The sequence below is a fragment of the Dendrobates tinctorius genome, unplaced genomic scaffold (assembly GCF_039654945.1).
Source record: "Dendrobates tinctorius isolate UK_male_01 unplaced genomic scaffold, ASM3965494v1 ptg000165l, whole genome shotgun sequence".
Lineage (NCBI taxonomy): Eukaryota > Metazoa > Chordata > Amphibia > Anura > Dendrobatidae > Dendrobates > Dendrobates tinctorius.
In genome coordinates, this window is record NW_027361832.1 from 1607049 (window position 1) to 1628413 (window position 21365).

The window sequence follows — 21365 nt, forward strand, 5'->3', positions numbered from 1 at the left end:
GGTGGTGACCTCCCCCTCCTTCCTATAAAAGGTTGTCAGCTGCTGCTGCTCCCTGTTGGCAATACTGGTCATTCACTAACCAACCTTTGAGAAGAGAGGAGCTATTTGGAGCAGTGCTGTTGCAGCTTTTCTGGAGCCTTTGGGTTTCTGCTGGAAGCTGTGTTCGGGTGCCATACTCTGCTGCCTCAGGAGCATTGGCAGCAGAGAAAGCGAAGTTGTTTGTTGTTCCCTGTCTGTTATTTTCCCTGGTGTTTTACTAGTACAGCGGTGAGGACGAGTGTCAGCACTTGCCGGTTCCCTAGTAAGAGATAGGTGCAGGGCAAGTGACGGACTGAGGTATCCTGGTCGGCGACAGGTTGAAAGAACCTGTATAGGGAGCGTGAGGAGAGTCAGGGCTCTCCCTTAGGAGAGTGCAGGAGGTGTCCACTTCCCCGTTCCCTATCATAGGGTCCACCGTTGTAATTGTTTTCCCGGTGTCCCCTTGTCTGTCTTGTTGTTTTGTGACCGACCGATCATCGGGTCGCGTCACGCAAAGCCAAACATACCGTGACAACACTCTGATCAAACTCTGATATGAATAATCTGTCTGATTTTCTCCAATGGTCTGAATGAAGCCTTAGAATAAAATGGAATTCATTAATTAGCTTATAATTGGGGTCAGGTTTCCATCATGTCACTCGTTATTATACCAGAAAAAAAAAATAGTGATCCGATAAAAATGATAGACTTTGTCATGCAGTCTCAACACGATGTTAACCTCCAGCATTTTGTTTTTCTTATCACTTTAAATCCAAAACGGCTTTGGTAAACTGGAGAGGTACAATATAATGTTCCTATTAGTTTAATCTCAGCCCCGCAGACAGGATATTTCTCCATTAATGCGGATGATGCCATGCTTGCTGATCAAGGCCGTTAGTAATACTCAGTGTATTCTGAAGACATGGCAGCGCAGAGCTGTGTCCTGATAAATTCTTATTGGCAAAAGAAACAAGTGTCATTTTAATAAAAAGACAACAAGCAAATGCAATGCACGGCTATCTTCATGATTTCCATTTAATTGACTACCTGGAGTACGAAAAGATAAAGCCAGAACATTGCACAGGCTGAAGCATTGCATTTCAAAGTGAGATTTTTCCACTAAAGTGTCCTGTATAGGTATTAGAATCCGGATGACACTGTTGACTGTTGAGTAATTCTTTTGTTGAAGGGCACCCATCATTTTATTTTTTATTTAATATGTAACCCATTCTTAACATAGCCAGTAGATCGGTGGGTGTCCAGGTCGCGAGACCTGCTCTAATCACTCAAATATCGACTCTACAGCTCTCAGGCACAAGCACAGAGCTCCGTCATCAGCGTTCAGAAAGCCTGGATACCCTGTTAGGAAGTCATGTCGCAGATTCCATAATTTTGCTATGCACAAAAAAATTACACAACTAAAAAATGTCATAAACACACAAAGAAATATGCACCACCGCAGCTACAATAATAGTGACACTGCAGCAGGGTAAAGAGTATCTGCCTACAACCCAAATGACGTACAAGGAAGAATCAATACACAAATATATGCCCCTATGTAATAGTCTAAACAAAGAAATGCCCGTGCATCACCTAATTGCATGAATATCAGATACCGACTATCATGTGGAGCGCAACCAATGGCTCAATGACAACCTTAGTGAGTCAACAATGAATGATGTCCTTGGGTTGAAGTGTAATGAGGGGTCACTTAGCAATTCTGATCGTACCTGAATCCTATCTCACCATAATTTAACCCAGGTCTACAAACCACTAAGATTAAGGGAAGAGTCAGATGGTTGTATAACTTGGACAAGGATTGCAATGCAATGATCGGACTGACCATCTGCTCTCGAAACCAGAACGTGATAGCATGTATTTCAATATAGTAGTCATGCTTGGGTCAGGAGAGCCGATGGCCAGTCCGAGCATTGCTTTTTGATCCTCATCCGAGTTATACAGTGATCTGACTCTTCCCTAAGACTAAGATTATTGTATTGAGCCATTAGTTGCACTCCACATGAGACATCTATATATATAATTGCCTTAAATTGTCCGTCATCCACTTCCGTCAGGATGTCATCGAAACGCACAATCCACCACGCCGCATTGGAAGTACGCCGACCACCATATTGGAATACCCAAGTAAAGAGTATTCCAATATGGCACCCGCTGGTGGTACCAGGCCCTTCCACAGTACCACTGTCGGGAACACCGCACTGAGCTTGCTCACTGAGCCAGTGTGCGTGTCCTGAGTAAAGCAAACTGTGCTCAAAGATACCTGTGGAGCGGGCAGCAGCCGAATAGGTGCGTACTTCAGAACAGCAGGACCTGAAGCACGTGACTGCTGGGGCTGTGGCCTAAACTCCAGAGAGCTAGGAGCTGCAAGAGAACTCCTAGCAGGGTAACTGCGAGACAAAGTTACCAAGGGGCATAGACAGGGAGGATAGTCGGGACGTAGCCAATGAGTCATACACAGAGAGCTGCAAGGTACAAGAGGGGCGAGCAGAGAGTAGTCAGATAACAGGCAACGAGTCATACACAGAGAGGATAGCGCAGTACAGAATCAACAGGCAAACTCACAACGGGGAACAGAACCGGGTCAGAACCATATAAACAAGCAATAGCAATGAACAGGCACAGGCACACGGAGGTCACCACACTCAGCCAAAGGCAAAAGTATAACGGACAGGGATTGGAGCTTCCCAGGGGTTTAAGAAGCTCTCCCAGAACCAAAAAGAGGCCACAATCATTAACCCGAGGTGTGCAGGTCAAAACCTGCACTGAGCTCCAGACATTAACCCCTGATGTGCAGCTCAAAAACCTGCACTGGGATCATGACAACCACCAGCGGGACACCGCCAGAACCCCCCCGCCGGACCCCCCGGCCGCTGCCTGCCCACCCACCTCTGTGCAGTCACAGCTGGCAGGAAAGACCACGGCTTGCGGCCTGTGCTGGAGATGGGGTGCGGGCGCCCTCTGGTGGCGCCGCTCCCTATCTCCAGCACAGGCCGCAAAACAGTCTTTCCTGCCGGCTGTGAGAGGGGTATAATAAGAGGGGTGTAACAAGGGGGTGTAATGAGAGGGGTTTAATGAGAGGGGTGTAATGAGGGGGGTATAATGAGAGGGTGTAATGAGGGGGTGTAATTGTTGGCATATGCAACAGAAATGGACTTATTGTTTATGTAAAGGAGGACTTTATACTAGCCTGACAGCAGATGGCGATAGTGTGAAGTTAAATGTTTGCTGTATTGTGGGGAGGGAAGCTCTCTATTGTTGTTGTTAGTTTTACTTTCGCTTTTGAATGTATTATACCAGCAGCACAGCTGTGTGCTTCTGAATTCTTATCTCATGTTTACCCATAAGAAGTAAATGCTGTTTACTCAAGATAACTTGCTCAGTGAAGGTCTTGGTGGTCATTCTCAAAAGATACACTCTGCTACAGGTTATGGGCCCAGAACCCAGACACCCAGAAGATAACTCCAAGCAATAACCTCAGACATGGAGAAGCAGATAAGCTCTGTTAACAGAAGGAGATAAAACCCAGTGAATGGAGACTGAAAAAAAAATCCAGATACAGAGGGACAAAGGAATTAATGTTCTAGGAACTGGATGGCTGCACACTGGAGATAATTACAGAGAATCACCACACACAGGATATACAGGAATTAGAAAGAACAAAGAAGAATATCTTCATAAAACAAGTAAGATTATATAAAAATGATGTGCAGTACTGAGCTGAAACTCACATTAGCTAAGCTGTACAGTGAAAATTATCAGTTATGGAAATTCAAAGTAGAGATCTTGTTATCTAAAGATGACTTATGGGAAGTAATCATTACAGATAGACCTGATGAAGATAATCAGACATGGGATAAAAAGAATAGAAAAGCGAGAGCCACCATTAGCTTATTAGTGGATGATGCTCAATTAATACACATAAGAAATGATGAAACAGCTAAAGGAATGTGGGATGCATTAAGAAAATTACATGAAAGACCCAGTTTAAATCACGAGTTATTTCTATTAAGAAAGCTTTACAGTATGAGATTAAGTGCAAATGATGATATGCAGAATCACATATTCTCAATGATGGAAGTAATATCACAGCTAAGGTCTATTGGTGAAGACATTAAAGAAAGTCATGTAGCAGCAATAGTATTGTGCAGTTTACCAGATTCGTATACAGCCTTGATAAATGCCCTAGAGAGAAGACCTGGAAAAGACATCACATTAGATTTTGTGAAAACCAGACTAATAGATGAATATCAGAGAAGAAAAGAACAAACAAATGATTCTTCTACTGAAAAGGACAGTGAAAATGCTAGCAAAGCTACAGAATTTAAAAAACCCTATAATAAAGAGACAAGAGAATGTTTCAGATGTAAGAAAAAAGGTCACTTAAAGAAAGACTGTACCATATGGAAAGCAGAACAGCAAAAATTACAACATAAAGAGCATACACAGAAAGTGAAAAACACAATTTCCGATTCATGTGAGAATAATTGGAATGGCACATTTAAAGTAACAGACAAGAAATCATCACTTGGTTGGTTTACTGATTCAGGAGCAACGAGTCATATGACAAGTGACAAGAATTTGTTCACTGAACTTGATTTAGATAAGAAAGAAGCCATTTATCTTGCAGATGGAAGCAAAATAACCGCAGAAGGTATAGGACAAGGTATGCTAAAGTGTTCAAACAAGTTCGCACAAGATTCAAAGATACTTGTACAGAATGTGTTGTATGTTCCAAAATTGGAAGGCGGATTGTTATCTGTGAAGCGTTTAACAGCCAATGGACTCACTGTAAAATTCAAAGACAATGAGTGTGCAATTCTAGCAGGAAACAAGTTGATAACTAATGTCAAGAATAGTATAATTCACCGCACGCTTGGATAGGTTTCATGAGAATAAATGCTCATTTTATTATAAATAGAATATGTGGGAGCCAAACAAGAATATAGCAGAAGCGATATGAACAAGACGTTTCGGCTCAGCCAGAGCCTTTATCACTTTATCGCTGAAAATACAAAAGAAATATATCAGACATATATAAACAAGACAAAAACAAAAAAAGAAGAATACAACACAATAACAATTATGACTGTCCCAGTGTATCACAGTGGTAAAAACATACATATACATATATATTTTACAGTAATACATAGTAATATGAAAAACAGCCTAGTAAACTAGCACCATATTGAGTTGAAAATGAGAGAATGGATTACCTTAATCCAGAATTGGATCTTTACATAAGGTACAGAGAAGAATAGAACTCCCCCAAACAAGAAGCCCGAGAGGTGGCTGAAAGGAATAGTCATAGTTAGCTTATATGTAGCTTATATGTAGTGACTATACATTATGTCTAGTCCTATAACATCGCCGTGCTGTCATTGTAATGAATGACTAATGTTGCTAGGAGTCTGTAGATAGTGTGAAAAGGTATATAAAAGTAACGGATTGCTATAGTGTTGCTGCGCTGTCCTTAAAGTGGGTAATACACTATTGTTGCCCAGAATATGCAAAAAAGATATATAGACAAAAAAGGAACGCCATCGTCACATTATACACATATGGTTAAAATATGGTTAAAAATAGCGCTACTAGGTGGAGTAATACAAACGCTGCCCACAGTGTATATAATTGTAACGGAGTCATCCAAGCTGGGGTACCTCTTTCAGTAACACCCCGTATTTTTGGAGGTCCGCTCTGCGTTGGCTGGAGTCTGAATGAATGACGCTGGCTGGAATTCCTTGGTTACATGGGCGCATATAAAAGATCACTGCTTCTCCATGTATTTCCAGTCTGACAACACTTTACTCCCAGGACACAGAATATATCACACAGATACAGAGGGCCGGCCAATAGACAAGCGTCAGGCCAGACATGCATTACAAAAGCCGCAGGTGGCCGGAGCCTGCGGATGTTTACTGTGGGAATTACAAAGGTGGGGGGAGGGCGGACACTGCTGATGCATTAGGGACATGCATCTCACATGGAACCTATTATATATACATATAACTGCACAACATATTCTGGGTGCTGAGTGGTTCTGTAACAATAATGGCTGGTGATATGTTGTTATGGAGCAGAGCTCTCCAATAGTTCGATATAGCACTGCTTAATAGAGTAACTGCCCACAGTGTACAAAATACCTGGTGATATGTTGTTGTAGAGCGGCGCTCCTGCGCCTGGCTGCAATGACGGCATACACCTGCTCCCAGCACTGAGCGGTTTTTATACATGTACCGGTGGCAGTGTCTGACCGGACGTGAGGCGTCCGGACCGGAAGTGACGTTGCACTGTTGTTATGTCTCTGCTGCGCAGACTCAAAGACTTTGTTGTTGAACTGAATGGGTGTGTAGGTTGTCAGGATAACAGGCAGGGCAGCGTCTCCTTGGATTGAATGAGTGTGTAAGTTGTCAGGATAATAAACAAAGCAGCATCATGGTTGTAGGACTGTCACAGCATACGTTTGATTAGGAAGCTCATGCAGGACGGGCATATACATATATAGAGCAACTAGATAGAAGTCATAGAAGACACATATGTACTGATAAACTTATGAGATTAATGAGAGATAAAGGAGAGGTTATTGGCACATATAAAATGATAAATTTAATATATTTAAGGGGTAAATGGAAGGAGAGGTTATTGGGGATATATTAGGCTGGGTTTATGACAGAGTCCAAGGGGCGGAGCAAACTCAAGGTAATAGCATACTAGCGAGTCTGCAAAATAACAGAAAATAAGTTATTAATATTCACACAAGCCAATCTCTCTATTAAGCCCTCTAGGGGCTAAAGTGTCCAATTTATGTATCCAAAATGTTTCCCTTTCCCTCAAGAGCTTAACATGATCACCACCCCTTCTTGGACGGGGTACACGCTCAATTACTTGGTACTTCAGCTGTGCAACTGAATGTCGGAATTTAGAAAAGTGTTCAGGTAAGGGTAACCAGTTCTTTTTACACCTAATTGTAGGCTTATGACTAGCAACACGATCCTTAACTTGTTGGGTTGTTTCCCCTACATAGAGGAGGCCACAAGGGCATTTAACCAAGTACACTACAAAGTTCGAATCGCATGTATAGTAGCCACGTATTGGGAAGGATTTGGGACCCTGTATCTACCATTACTCATAAGATTAATAATCTTATCAAAATATATCTAGACCGCCAGGTAATTGATCAAAAAACAGCCAGCTTTCTTGTCAACCCTCATCCAATCACGCCTGTTTTTTATATTCTTCCAAAAGTACATAAATCACTGCACAATCCACCGGGCAGACCAATTGTTGCATCTACGGATTCTGTTTTGTCTCCACTATCTGTTTTCCTTGAGAAAATTTTCACACCTTTGGTCAAACAGACGAGGTCTTTCCTCTTGGATACAGGACACTTTCTCCATATTATTCAGCAATTAGGCAAAATACCTCCGGGTAGCATCCTCACCACCTTGGATGTTAATAGTAGAGACAGCGCGATGTCACTTCCGGTCAGGACACCTCACTTCCGGTCAGACACTGTGTCACGTGGACCCATCCTGTGTGACACGACCCGCAGGCCATTAACTAAGACAACAAGACACGGCACGTGTAACTGTCCTGTGTGACACGACCCGCAGGACGGTAACTTAGACGACAAGACACGGGGGAAGGGGAAACAGTTTCAACGGTGGGCCCTGTGATAGGGAACGGGGACGTGGAGACCTCCTGCACTCCCCTGAGTCAGTGTCCCTAACACTCCTAACGTTCCCTATACAGGCTCCTCACCTGTCGCCGAGCCGGAACCTGTCACACTAGCACACCCTACACCTATCCCTTGCTAGGGAGCTGGATGGTGCAGGCACTGGCCCCACCGCTGTACTGAAACACACAAAAGGAAAGTTACAAAACAGGGGTAACACCACTTAGCTTTGCTCTGTTGCTCTTGCTCCCAGCAACAGAGTCCACCACCAGAATTCAGCTTCCACCTGAAGCTACTACACCAGAGCGCTGCCTGAGCGGCAAGGAACTCTTCTCTGTAGTTCCTTCCTTCACCAAGGATGGTTGAAATGAACACTATCATCAACAGTGATTGCAACACCTGACACTCTTTTATAGCAGAGTCAGAGCAATCACACCTGCTTTATATTCACGTGCACTAAACTAAAGTAACCAGAGTGCCATGACCCTAACGGCCACCAGGGGCAAAACTAGAACTGAAACCACCACAGTGCAATGACCCTAATGGCCACCGGGGGTAAAACTATCTTTAAGCACACAGCTTAAGGAAAAAAAAGGTTACTAGTGCTTTTATCTGTCATGATCCAGCATGGATCATGACACACTGCCACCGGTACATGTATAAAAACCGCTCAGTGCTGGGAGCAGGTGTATGCCGTCATTGCTGCCAGGCGCGGGAGTGCATTTCTACAACAACATCTCACCAGGTATTTTGTACACTGTGGGCAGTTACTCTATTAAGCAGTGCTATAACGAACTATTGGAGAGCGCTGCTCCATAACAACATTATCACCAGCCATATATACACTGTGGGCAGCGTTTGTATTACTCCACCTAGTAGCGCTATTTTTAACCATATGTTAACCATATGTGTACAATGTGACGATGGTGTTCCTTTTTTGTCTATATATCTTTTTTGCATATTCTGGGCAACAATAGTGTATTACCCACTTTAAGGACAGAGCAGCAACACTATAGCAATCCGTTACTTTTATATACCTTTTCACACTATCTACAGACTCCTAGCAACATTAGTCATTCATTAGAATGACACAGTAGCGTAGCTACCGGGGGTGCAGAGGGGGTGGATGCCCCGGGCCCCGAGCTCTGAGGGGCCCACTGAGCTACGCTACTGTAACTGTATCGGCGTGCACAACGCGCCCATACAGTTACATTCTACGGCAGAGCAGGGAGAATCGATCTCCCTACTCTGCCGCCCAGCCGCTATGGGCCCCTGAGAAGGCGGTGGGGAGCCCCGGTGCCAGCAGTGCGCCCCCCACCTCACAGCCAGCAACGTCATTATGAGATTTTCTGTGTGCACTGGACCTGTGATGAGATCACAGTTGGGGCGGAGTCAGGGGGTCACATGATCAGGGGCTTCAGCACAGGGCTCTGCTGTGCTGGTTATCATGGTGCTGGATGAGGTGAAGTAAGTTTCTGTGTGTGGTCAGAGCTTTGTGTGTATGAGGTGTACAGAGTGGAGCCATGTGTGTAGAAGGTGTACGGAGCAGAGATATGCATGTATGAGGTGTACAGAGGAGCGGAGCCGTGTGTGTATGGGGTGAGCGGAGCCGTTTGTGTACGGAGCAGAGCCAAGTGTGTACGGGGTGTACAGAGCAGAGCCGTGTGTGTACGGGGTGTACAGAGCAGAGCCGTGTGTGCAAGGTGTACGGATTTGAGCCGCGTGTGTAAGAGGAGTACAGAGCGGAGCCGCATGTGTAAGAGGTGTACAGAGCGGAGCCGCGTGTGTACAAGGCGTACAGAGCAGAGCCGTGTGTGTATGGGGGTGTGGAGCAGAGCCTTGTGTGTATAGGGGGTATCAGGTGCAGTAATAGGGGCACATACGGCTGCAGCGGCTCAGTATTGGGGTATCAGGTGCAGTAATAAGGACACATACGGCAGGAGAGGCTTAGTATTGGGGTATCAGGTGCAGTAATAGGGGCACATACGGCAGCAGTGGCTCAGTATTGGGGTATCAGGTGCAGTAATAAGGACACATACGGCAGGAGAGGCTTAGTATTGGGGTATCAGGTGCAGTAATAGGGGCACATGCGGCAGCAGCGGCTCAGTATTGGGGTATCAGGTGCAGTAATAAGGACACATATGGCAGGAGAGGCTTAGTATTGGGGTATCAGGTGCAGTAATAGGGACACATACAGCAGCAGTTCTCTATTGTTGTCGTTAGTTTTACTTTCGCTTTTGACTGTATTATACCAGCAGCAAAGTAAATGCTGTTTACTCAAGATAACTTGCTCAATGAAGGTCTCGGTGGTCATTCTCAAAAGATACACTCTGCTACAGTAATGAGGGGGAGTAATGAAAGGGATGCCGCTAGGACCCGCCGCCTGACTACATGCATCGGATCCCGCCGCTGCCTGCCTACCCACCTTCGTTCAGTCACAGCCAGCAGGAAAGACTGCGGCTTGAGGCCTGTGCTGGAGATGGGGGCCGCACCCCATCTTCAGTATAGGCCGCAAAGCACCGTCTTTCCTGCCGGCTGTGACTGCACGGAGGTGGGTGGGCCGCCACCCCCAGCGCCACACAGCTGCGCTCATCGTGATGTCACTGCCCTCCCGATGCGATAGCATCGGGCCCACATCTAGTTATCTCATATTCATGCAATTAGGTGATGCACATTGGGTTTCCTTCTTTAGGATTTTGCAGAGGAGATATTATTGTATATCGATTCTTCTCTGTACAACTAAATAATGACTGGCCATCTAACGCATCCACATCCTAAAAATCAATTGCTCTGAAAATCATACTACCATATAGTGTCCACGTAATGCTGCCAAATCACTGTCTAAACAATATAGTGTCAAACAGTGAAGGTGAAAGTTCCTGGTAGACCAACTCAGCGTAAGTTTACACAATACTCGCCCACTTGCTCCTGGAATCCAGTCCTTGGGGGACGCTTAAAAAGATATGTGGGGCCATTGACCTACTTGCGACCCCCCAAAATAGACCATAGTGGACAATGTGTGTTAGCATAAATGCCAAGAAGAAAAATTGGCAAACAAAAGATGAAAAAAATAAGGAAAAAATCTCATCACACATTTCTCAACTGCTACTAAATTTAATACAAATTATCATCCAATTTTAATACCCAGTCAATAACAAAAAGAAGTCTTAATTTAGTTTGCAGTAAAAAAGAATATCTCAGCACGATAGCAAATTCCGAGTTCCAGACAATATATTAGTAATAATTTTTAATGTAGAAATTCTGAGAAAATGACAAGAATTGAGAGTGTAATGTGATAAGGCATGAGCTGCAGCATTGGGAAGGTTATCTTACTTTATGTATAATTCTTTTGATTCAATTCATAAAACTTTGACTTCAGTGATTTGTGGCACAGTGTGAAGGTTGTGCACAGAACAGTGGGGTTTTTAACACTGTCCGACACTGTCTGTCTGATATACTGTATATATAGCTTTCTCACTCCTCTGTGAGGTGTTTTTTTTATTTTTTATGTCCTTCTTCATTCTCAGATCGTCTACCAGTATATCAGAGGTCTGTGAGTTTGAGGGCTCTGAGCAGGATCTTACTTGTCTGTGTGGACAGAGAGTTCAGATGTTGCTCCTGGGATCTGTTGTTGCCATTCTTCCAACTTAGGGGATTACTGCCCCAAGTGATCCCAGTGGTGATAGGTATATATATATATATATATATATATATATATATATACTAGATTATGGCCCGATGCTATCGCATCGGGAGGATGCGATAGCATCACACCTCTTGCCATGTTAACCCTCAACACACACACTCCTCAACACACACTCCTCTCACCTTTCACCATCTCCACTCACTCTTTCACTCCACATACGACCCCTTCTCTCACTCCGTCTCTCATACTCACGCCGTCATCGCCGCTGCTCCACGATCCCCGACATCTTCTTCCGCCGGCGCCATCCTGGATCCAGACGTTGTCCACGCCGGCGACATGTTCTTGCGGCGACGCCATCTTGAGTATCGTGAAATCCCGCGATAGTCAAGATAGCGTCGCCGGAAGAACATGTCGCCGGCGTGGACGACGTCGGGATCCAAAATGGCGTCGGCGAAATCTCGCGAGTTTTCGCCGACGCCATTTTGGATCCCGACGTCGTCCTCGCCGGCGACATGTTCTTGCGGCGACGCCATCTTGACTATCGCGGGATTTCGCCGATCCAAAATGGCGTCGCCGCAAGAACATGTCGCCGGCGTGGACGACATCGGGATCCAAAATGGCGTCGGCGTAATCTCGCGAGATTTCGCCGACGCCATCTTTTTGGATCCCGAGTCGTCCACGCCAGCGACATGTTCTTGCGGCGACGCCATCTTGAATCTCGCGGGATTTCACGAAATCCAAGATGGCGTCGCCGCAAGAACATGTCGGCGGCCTGGAGAACGTCTGGATCCAGGATCGCGGCGGCGGAGGAAGATGTCGGGGCAGCGACGATGACGGTGTGAGTATGAGAAACGGAGTGAGAGAAAGGAACGTATGTGGAGTGAAAGAGTGAGTGGACGTGAGTGGAGGTGAAAGGTGAGAGGAGTGTGTGTTGAGGCGGTGTGGTGTGTTGAGGGTTAACATGTGCGTGTGTGTGGTGACGTCACCAGTTACAACTGGACGGAAGTTGTTACAACCGGAAGCTGCTTAGGGCATTTATTATTATAGATGATGAGGAAGAAGCCGTCTGTTGTTGGCGGTGATGGCGTGTAGAGGCTTCTTCAGCCAATGTAATAGATTTAGAGTTAGGGGATTCGTGTGTGAGACGACGGCGTTTATAAGCCTTAATCTTGTCAAGTCGATGCTGTTTTTCCTCAGGAGTCTCATTAGCACGGCGTTGTTTTTGTCGTAGTGCTAAAGCTGCTTTCCTTTCACTGGCATTGGCATACTGTGCATCGGTATTGAATGGTGGTATTGATAGGGCAGAAACAGATTGCTGATTAGTTATGTCAGTGAACGGCATATGGGATGAAGTGTAGCAGTAAATTGTTCCACATGCTGATGTGGAAGCATCCTGTTGTGAGTCTAATAATAATGATGAGGAAGAGGCCGTCTGTTGTCGGCGGTGACGGCGTGCAGAGGCTTCTTCAGCCAATCTTATGGATTTAGAGTTAGGGGATTCGTGTGTGAGGCGACGGCGTTTATAAGCCTTAATCTTCTCAAGGCGATGGTGTTTTTCCTCAGGAGTCTCATTAGCACGGCGTTGTTTTTGTCGTAGTGCTAAAGCTGCTTTCCTTTCACTGGCATTGGCATACTTTTTGTTATGACTCATGTTGGCACAGGTAAAGGAGTCTATTTGGCAGTTATCTGGCAGTGAAGAAGGCGTCCTGGAGTATTGTAGAGTAAACAGATACTAATTGACCCTGTAATTGCCCAGCAGTAGTTGTGAAGTGGTAGTGGCAAATTGGCCCTGTAGTTAGACACCGGCAGAGGAGCAAGGCAGCAGTAGTTATGGCGGTAGAGGCAAATTGGCCCTGTAATTAGACACCGGCAGAGGAGCAAGGCAGCAGTAGTTATGGCGGTAGAGGCAAATTGGCCCTGTAATTAGACACAGGCAGTGAACAGTCAGAGGAGCAAGGCAGCAGTACTTATGGCGGTAGAGGCAAATTGGCCCTGTAATTAGACACCGGCAGAGGAGCAAGGCAGCAGTAGTTATGGTGGTATTGGCAAATTGGCCCTGTAATTAGACACCAGCAGAGGAGCAATGCAGCAGTAGTTATGGCGGTATAGGCAAACTGGCCCTGTAATTAGACACCGGCAGAGGAGCAAGGCAGCAGTAGTTATGGCGGTAGAGGCAAATTGGCCCTGTAAATTAGACACCGGCAGAGGAGCAAGGCAGCAGTAGTTATGGCGGTAGAGGCAAATTGGCCCTGTAATTAGACACCGGCAGAGGAGCAAGGCAGCAGTAGTTATGGCAGTAGAGGCAAATTAGCCCTGTAATTAGACACCGGCAGAGGAGCAAGGCAGCAGTAGTTATGGCGGTATAGGCAAATTGGCCCTGTAATTAGACACCGGCAGAGGAGCAATGCAGCAGTAGTTATGGCGGTAGAGGCAAATTAGCCCTGTAATTAGACACCGGCAGAGGAGCAAGGCAGCAGTAGTTATGGCGGTAGAGGCAAATTAGCCCTGTAATTAGACACCGGCAGAGGAGCAATGCAGCAGTAGTTATGGCGGTAGAGGCAAATTGGCCCTGTAATTAGACACCGGCAGAGGAGCAAGGCAGCAGTAGTTATGGCGGTAGAGGCAAATTGGCCTTGTAATTAGACACCGGCAGTAAACAGGCAGAGGACAAAGGCAGCAGTAGTTATGGCGATAGAGGCAAATTGGCCCTGTAATTAGACACCGGCAGAGTAGCAATGTAGCAGTAGTTATGGCGGTAGAGGCAAATTAGCCCTGTAATTAGACACCGGCAGAGGAGCAAGGCAGCAGTAGTTATGGCGGTAGAGGCAAATTGGCCTTGTAATTAGACACCGGCAGTAAACAGGCAGAGGACAAAGGCAGCAGTAGTTATGGCGGTATAGGCAAATTGGCCCTGTAATTAGACACCGGCAGAGGAGCAAGGCAGCAGTAGTTATGGCGGTAGAGGCAAATTAGCCCTGTAATTAGACACCGGCAGAGGAGCAAGGCAGCAGTAGTTATGGCAGTACAGGCAAATTGGTCCAGTAATTAGACACCGGCAGTAAACAGGCATAGGACCAAGGCAGCAGTAGTCATGGTGGTACAGGCAATGCCAAGCGTCCGCACAGCAAGTCGGCGTGAGGTAAATGACGCAATTTCACAAATGCAAGATGGCGGACATCGTTAACACCTCTTGCCATGTTAACCCTCAACACACCACACCGCCTCAACACACACTCCTCTCACCTTTCACCTCCACTCATGTCCACCCACTCTTTCACTCCACATACGTTCCTTTCTCTCACTCCGTTTCTCATACTCACACCGTCATCGTCGCTGCCCCGACATCTTCCTCCGCCGCCGCGATCCAGGATCCAGACGTTCTCCAGGCCGCCGACATGTTCTTGCGGGACGCCATCTTGGATTTCGTGAAATCCCGCGATATTTAAGATGGCGTCGCCGCAACAACATGTCGCTGGCGTGGACGACATCGGGATCCAAAAAGATGGCGTCGGCGAAATCTCGCGAGATTACGCCGACGCCATTTTGGATCCCGATGTCGCCCACGCCAGCGACATGTTCTTGCGGGACGCCATCTTAGATTTCGTGAAGTCCCGCGATATTCAAGATGGCGTCGCCGCAACAACATGTCGCTGGCATGGGCGACATCGGGATCCAAAATGGCGTCGGCGTAATCTCGCGAGATTTCGCCGACGCCATCTTTTTGGATCCCGATGTCGTCCACGCCAGCGACATGTTGTTGTGGCGACGCCATCTTAAATATCGCGGGATTTCACGAAATCTAAGATGGCGTCCCGCAAGAACATGTCGGCGGCCTGGAGAACGTCTGGATCCTGGATCGCGGCGGCGGAGGAAGATGTCGGGGCAGCGACGATGACGGTGTGAGTATGAGAAACGGAGTGAGAGAAAGGAACGTATGTGGAGTGAAAGAGTGAGTGGACATGAGTGGAGGTGAAAGGTGAGAGGAGTGTGTGTTGAGGCGGTGTGGTGTGTTGAGGGTTAACGTGCGTGCGTGCGTGTGTGTGTGGTGACGTCACCGGTTACAACTGGACGGAAGTTGTTACAACCGAAAGCTGGTTAGGGCATTTATTATTATAGATATATATATATATATACCTACCTATCACCCTAGTACGCAAATTTACTTTTGCTTTTGTGTAATATTTTGTGTAATATTATTTTGGCTATTTTAGTGAATGATTAGTTGATACACTTCATTCACAATTTGCAGAAAAAGATAAGATCACTGCTCCTTAGCACTCCTTCACAGGGGCCTACCGGAGGATTCTCCTGTCCTCCTGTGGGCCAGTCCGGGCTTGTATATAGAGAGAGGTCAGAGTTTTGACACTAGTGTGACCATAGCCATAGCTGCCTTTGGGATGCTCTTTGACTACCTCCTCTGCTTTCCATTGGTTTCAGAACAAAACATTCTGAAGTTTGATTATAATGCATCTATGATTCATTGTATTGGTCCATAACACATGCTGTTTTGAATGATCCTTCTTGAGAACAGATTTTAGATGACTAAACTTCCCAGTACAGTTTATGTTACTTTAAAACCCCCAGTATCTTGCACAAGAAAATTGTCCATGAGTCACTGGGTGCATACATGCTGGTGCTGCGCTTAGGAAACATTTACACCTGTAGGATTGATTCATGATGGAAAGTTTCTCTGAATTACATATATATGCTTACAATACAAGAAGAAGAAGAACAACAAAAACATAGAGCTCATTATATAGGCAGTAATTCTATACAATTATCTGAATTTTAAAAAAATGATCATCTTTTGTCATACTACTGCAAATTAAAAACAAAATGTTCCAGGTGGGTTCCAGAAGGCATCCGTTTCACTTCCATATTCCTCCCATAAACCATAGCAGTGTTTCGTTGGGAAACAGCCTCCTTTAGCAGCAGTGTTTCTCCAGTTAGTGGTCTGCAACACCTTGCACACTAAAGGCTATGTACAACTTCACCCACTTTTTTTATTGTCCACTTGTTTGCTAAAAGTAAAGTTAAGTAACTTTTTGAACAGTCCTTTTTTTACCATTTCACTGCTGCTCTTCCCTCCCTTCTCTCAATATTAGAGATAACAGAAGGGAAGGGATTACACACAAGTTTCCAGAGCATGGAGGGATGGAAGTACCTGATGTATTATTAAGAGCAGAGAAAACAGGCTAAAGACAAAGTCAAACCCATCGAAGACAAAATAAGTGCCGTTCTGGTGTGGTGCTGATGTGTAAAAGCAAGTGCAGACAGCAGTACTCTGGATATATACACTTAACATCCAACCTATATTCCTTGGAGAGACACTCCCACAAGTGAAAAAAAAAGTTGGATCAGCTGCAAACTTCATACCAGGAGGTCTCCTAATGAATGAAGGAATGAAATCTGCAGACTGACACTTATTGCAATTTTTTTAACTAAATGTAACCACTAACATACGCTAAAATCATTTACATATGTTACATAGTTTTGAAACCAAGTTCCATTAGATAAGCTAAATGGGGGGTGAGGGGGTGGGTTAGGGGAAAAGAACACTTGTTTTCTCTGCCTAAGGCCGGGATCACACATGCGAGAAACTCGGACGAGTCTCGCATTTTAATACCAGGCACTGTCACCGGCACTCGGGAGCGGAGCGTGCAGCTGCATAGAAATACAGCAGCACATTCCGCTCCTGAGTGCCGGAGGCAGTGCCTGGTATTAAAATGCGAGACTCGTCCGAGTTTTTCGCAAGTCTGACCCCGGCCTAATGTCCATTCACTCAGCTGGATACATCTTGCAAGAAATTTGTTTTCTTCATTATAAGTGGGAAAATCTTGTTTTTGACAACCGCATTTACAATTTAACAGTCTCTCTAGGTGAGAATGTGGTCGCTGAGAATCAAGGTGCTAGAACCTCCCAGCAGCAATCATCGATAAGGGAATCTGTTGCAGCATCAACAAAAATTTAATTAACTTTATTCCTTCCGGTGGCTCCTGGAAGGAATAAAGTTCATTTTCTCCCTAGTGCTGCACTTTCAGTGCGGTGGCCAAGAACCTTCATAACACTATTAACCTACAGATTAACACTATATCTGCAGGGTAATAGAGTTTTATGACTTGACAGGTTCCCTTTAAACAGTTCTTACTGATTTCTATGTGCTACCTGTCTTCCAGAGCGAGAGACGCTTTTTATACCTACGTAATAATGTGAAATCTACTCAATAAACTTTGAATTTTCCAACATGAAAAATTAAATAATGCCTATAATAGCATTGAGTGTATTAGGGTAGGCCATACAAATGAAGCCCATTGAATACCCATAAAAAAACATATTCAACGCATATAAAAAAAAAATATTTACCTGCTTTAAACTATTTCATGTTCTATTGTGCCACGAGAATGAGCATGATAGATTTAATTAGGATTTTCTTACAGCATTCAACAAAAGATTCCAATTAGAGATGAGCGACTTTGCCTTTTTTAGGGCCGAGTCGGGTTTCATGAAACCCGACTTTCTCAAAAGTCGAGTCGAACGAAATCGGCCGATTATCGGGAAAAGTCGAAGGCCGACTGAAACACGAAACCCAATGCAAGTCAATGGGGAGAAAAGTCAGCAGTGAGTGGAGGACTGTAAACACACCTGGCATGAATTTTAACCCCAGAGGCAGCAAAATCTCTCTCTTCTCTCTCTCCCTCTCCCTCTCTCTCTCCCACTCCCACTCCCGCTACGCTACGCTGCGGTTCTCTCATTGGCTGAAAAAAGTCACGTGCAAGCATTCAGTGAAACCAGACTTTGACGCTTGGGTCACCGACCGCATGGCCGACTTCACACTGTGGTCGGGTTTCCTTTCATGAAACCCGACTTTGGCGAAAGTCGGCGACTTTTGAATCTGACTCGACCTGTTTCGCTCAACTCTAATTCCAATCATTCAACACAAAGAAAACTCCTTCTCCGCTCCTAAGTATTTAGTCCTGAAATGTTTGGCTGCGATTACAGCTTTTTTAGGCGCCAAATCAAATTTGACTTTCAATTACACCTTAAAATTAAATATCAAAAATTATAATGACTCTATATCTATATTCTTTGACTCTCAGGATGAGAAGATGAATATTTAGAGAAGAGTAAGCATAATTCTCTTTTTTAATATAAAAAAATACACAATGAAAAACATTTTCAATTTTTTTTTTATTTTCTGATTATTAATTTTTTTTTCCCATAACTTTTTTAACGTATTTATGTTAGCAGCCCTCTTGGCGGAGATGTGACAGAAGTACCAAGGTAGGCATGTGGACATAAGAAAAGGAAGTCAGGAATAACCTATTTACTTCTATGGGAGAGTGTGGTGGGCCTGCTCTATAGAAAGAACCATACCTCCCAGCTTTTACAGAACAGAAAGAGGGAGCGCCGCGGCAAATATTGACCACACCACAAGCCAAATCCATTTACCATTTCTTTCTGCCCTTGATTATTGCACTTTTGTTGCATTTTTTATGCCTTTAGCCTATTATTTGAAATGTTTTTTTGGTGCAGATGTGAAGCAGCGTATGTATTGTGGTGCTCATAATACAGAAAAGCTTTGATTCTGCACTTAAAAAATAACTACAGTTTTTTTACATGCTTTTTTTTTTAGGTTCCACATTGAAGCCTCTAGAGAAAAAAAGGCACCAAAACTGCACAGCTCAGCAGCGCACAGTAGGCACAGTTTTCATGAGATCACATTCACTTTGCTTGGACTGTTTAACACTGTACACTTTAGCACAGTAGAATTTCTGTGCAAAAAAAAAAAAGCAGCAGAAAAAATGCAGCACTTTGATTTAATAAAAACTCCACACTTCGTGCGTCTGAAGATGCTGCTCAGTTGTGTGGTTTTGATGCATTTTTCTCTATAAGCTTCTATATGGAGCCTGAAAAAATAATGCATGTAAAAAAAAAATGCTGTTGTATTTTTAAAAGGAACCTGTCAGCAGTATTATTCACAGTAACCTACAGATAGTGTAAGGTTGGCGCCATTATACTGATTAGGACCAGTGTTATTCAATAGGTGACATCTCATCTGCAATTTTTTTCTCAGCTGAAATCGGACTGAGAAAAAAATTGCAGCATGCTGCGTATTGCTGCGTATCTCGGACGATACACGCCAATGCAAGTCAATGGGTGCAAGAAAAAAAATCGCACAGCATTCGGACCATGCAAGTGATGTCCGATTTTTACGCACCAGTGTCCCCTGAAAAGCCGGCAATTCATGTCCAGCTACTGTAAAATCACACTGATATATATATATATATATATATATATATATATATATATAAAGGTAAATAGGCAGCACTCAAATTAAATGTGAAAAAAAGTGGATACTTTACTGATCCTCCAGTGGCAACGTTTCAACGGTGACCCGTCTTTATCAAGCAATATGCTCATAGTCAGTACAAACTCAAATAGTAGTAACACATGTGTATACAATTTCCATAATTAATCTGTTTTACATATTCAAATTGGCCATTGCCATAGTAACAAGGACTTATAAGAGACAGTAAGTAATAGGACTTATAAGAGACAGTTGATGGTTTAAAAAAACGTAACTAATCATAAGTTTATTTCTAGCAGAATTAGATCATCCTCCTCAAGAAAAAGGTCAAAAAGGAGAGGAGGAAGGCTACAATGGAAAAGAGAAAAAAGAGAAAAGAGGCGGAAAACAGAAGAATTACAACCAATCACCGAAACCAGTGACACGATCCAACCACCAGAACTAGTGATTAATTTATCCAAAAAGGTATTGACTGATTCACAACTGTCACTTTTGAATAAGGGTCCCTCTTTCTGTATGAATACGCATGTCGATTGGTTTGACTGTAAAGTTGATTTGAATAGGTTTTTTAGAACAGTAAAGTTAAAGGAATGGTTTCATAATAAGAGTAAAAATATGATAAGTCTGGAGGCTGAATTATGTATAGCAAAATTGGATTTGAAAAAAAAAAGTCTATTTGTACCTCCAAATAGCTCTGCAGCAATAGAAACATTTGTTGAGGCAGTTACACGAGATATTGAATCACTGCGGTCAAAAGGAATGGAGGGTTTTACCAAACCAAATTTGAGAACAGAGGAGGTTAAAGCAATGAATGAATTAATCCATGATGAAACAATTATTATAAAAAGGGCAGATAAGGGCGGAGCCCTGGTGATCATGGATAAAGAAAATTATGTGGCTGAAATAATGAGACAGATAGGTGATCAAGATGTATACAGGAAATTATCTCAAGATCCTAAGTTCCAGATTATTAGAAATATTGGGAATATTGTGAAACCTGCTTTAGAGCAAGGATTGATTGACAAAGAAACATTTGATTTTCTGTTACATATTACCCCAACGACACCTATACTTTATACTCTGCCGAAAGTGCACAAGTCCATGCGAGACCCTCCAGGGCGCCCCATTGTGGCAGGGACTGATTCAGTGCTCAGTCACATTGGGGTGTACCTGGATAAGATCTTGAATCCATTAGCACAAAGGGCCACTTCTTATGTTAAAGACACCACTGATTTTCTTTTGAAGATCAAGGAGTTAAAAGTGGGAGAAAGTGATTGGTTAGTATCATTTGATGTAACATCTCTGTATACATCTATTGTCCATAAAGAAGGTTTGGAGGCGGTAAAAGAAGCCTTGTCCAGAACCAATTTTACTAATCAAGCCATAGTGATGATCATGTCCCTCTTGGAATTGGTATTAACAAAAAATTATTTTATGTTCGGTGATGAGTATTATGAACAAATAAGGGGTACAGCTATGGGGGCAAATATGGCCCCCTCATATGCAAACCTCAGGTGTGTTGAGGGTTAACATGTGCGTGTGTGTGGTGACGTCACCAGTTACAACTGGACGGAAGTTGTTACAACCGGAAGCTGCTTAGGGCATTTATTATTATAGATGATGAGGAAGAAGCCGTCTGTTGTTGGCGGTGATGGCGTGTAGAGGCTTCTTCAGCCAATGTAATAGATTTAGAGTTAGGG

The 21365-nt window shown here is 44.1% G+C and overlaps 1 protein-coding gene across 3 annotated transcripts in view; it reads left to right on the top strand.

Moving 5' to 3' along the window:
* The window catches only part of NDUFAF6 (NADH:ubiquinone oxidoreductase complex assembly factor 6), a 316703-nt gene that overhangs the window by 100838 nt on the left and 194500 nt on the right, over positions 1-21365 (top strand). For 2 of the 3 annotated variants that reach the window (XR_012220969.1, XR_012220968.1), the window contains exon 9: positions 19962-20130. The gene's annotated coding sequence lies outside the window, so the exon portion shown is untranslated. The remainder of the gene's footprint in view (positions 1-19961; positions 20131-21365) is intronic. The other variant, XR_012220970.1, reaches the window with a different exon arrangement.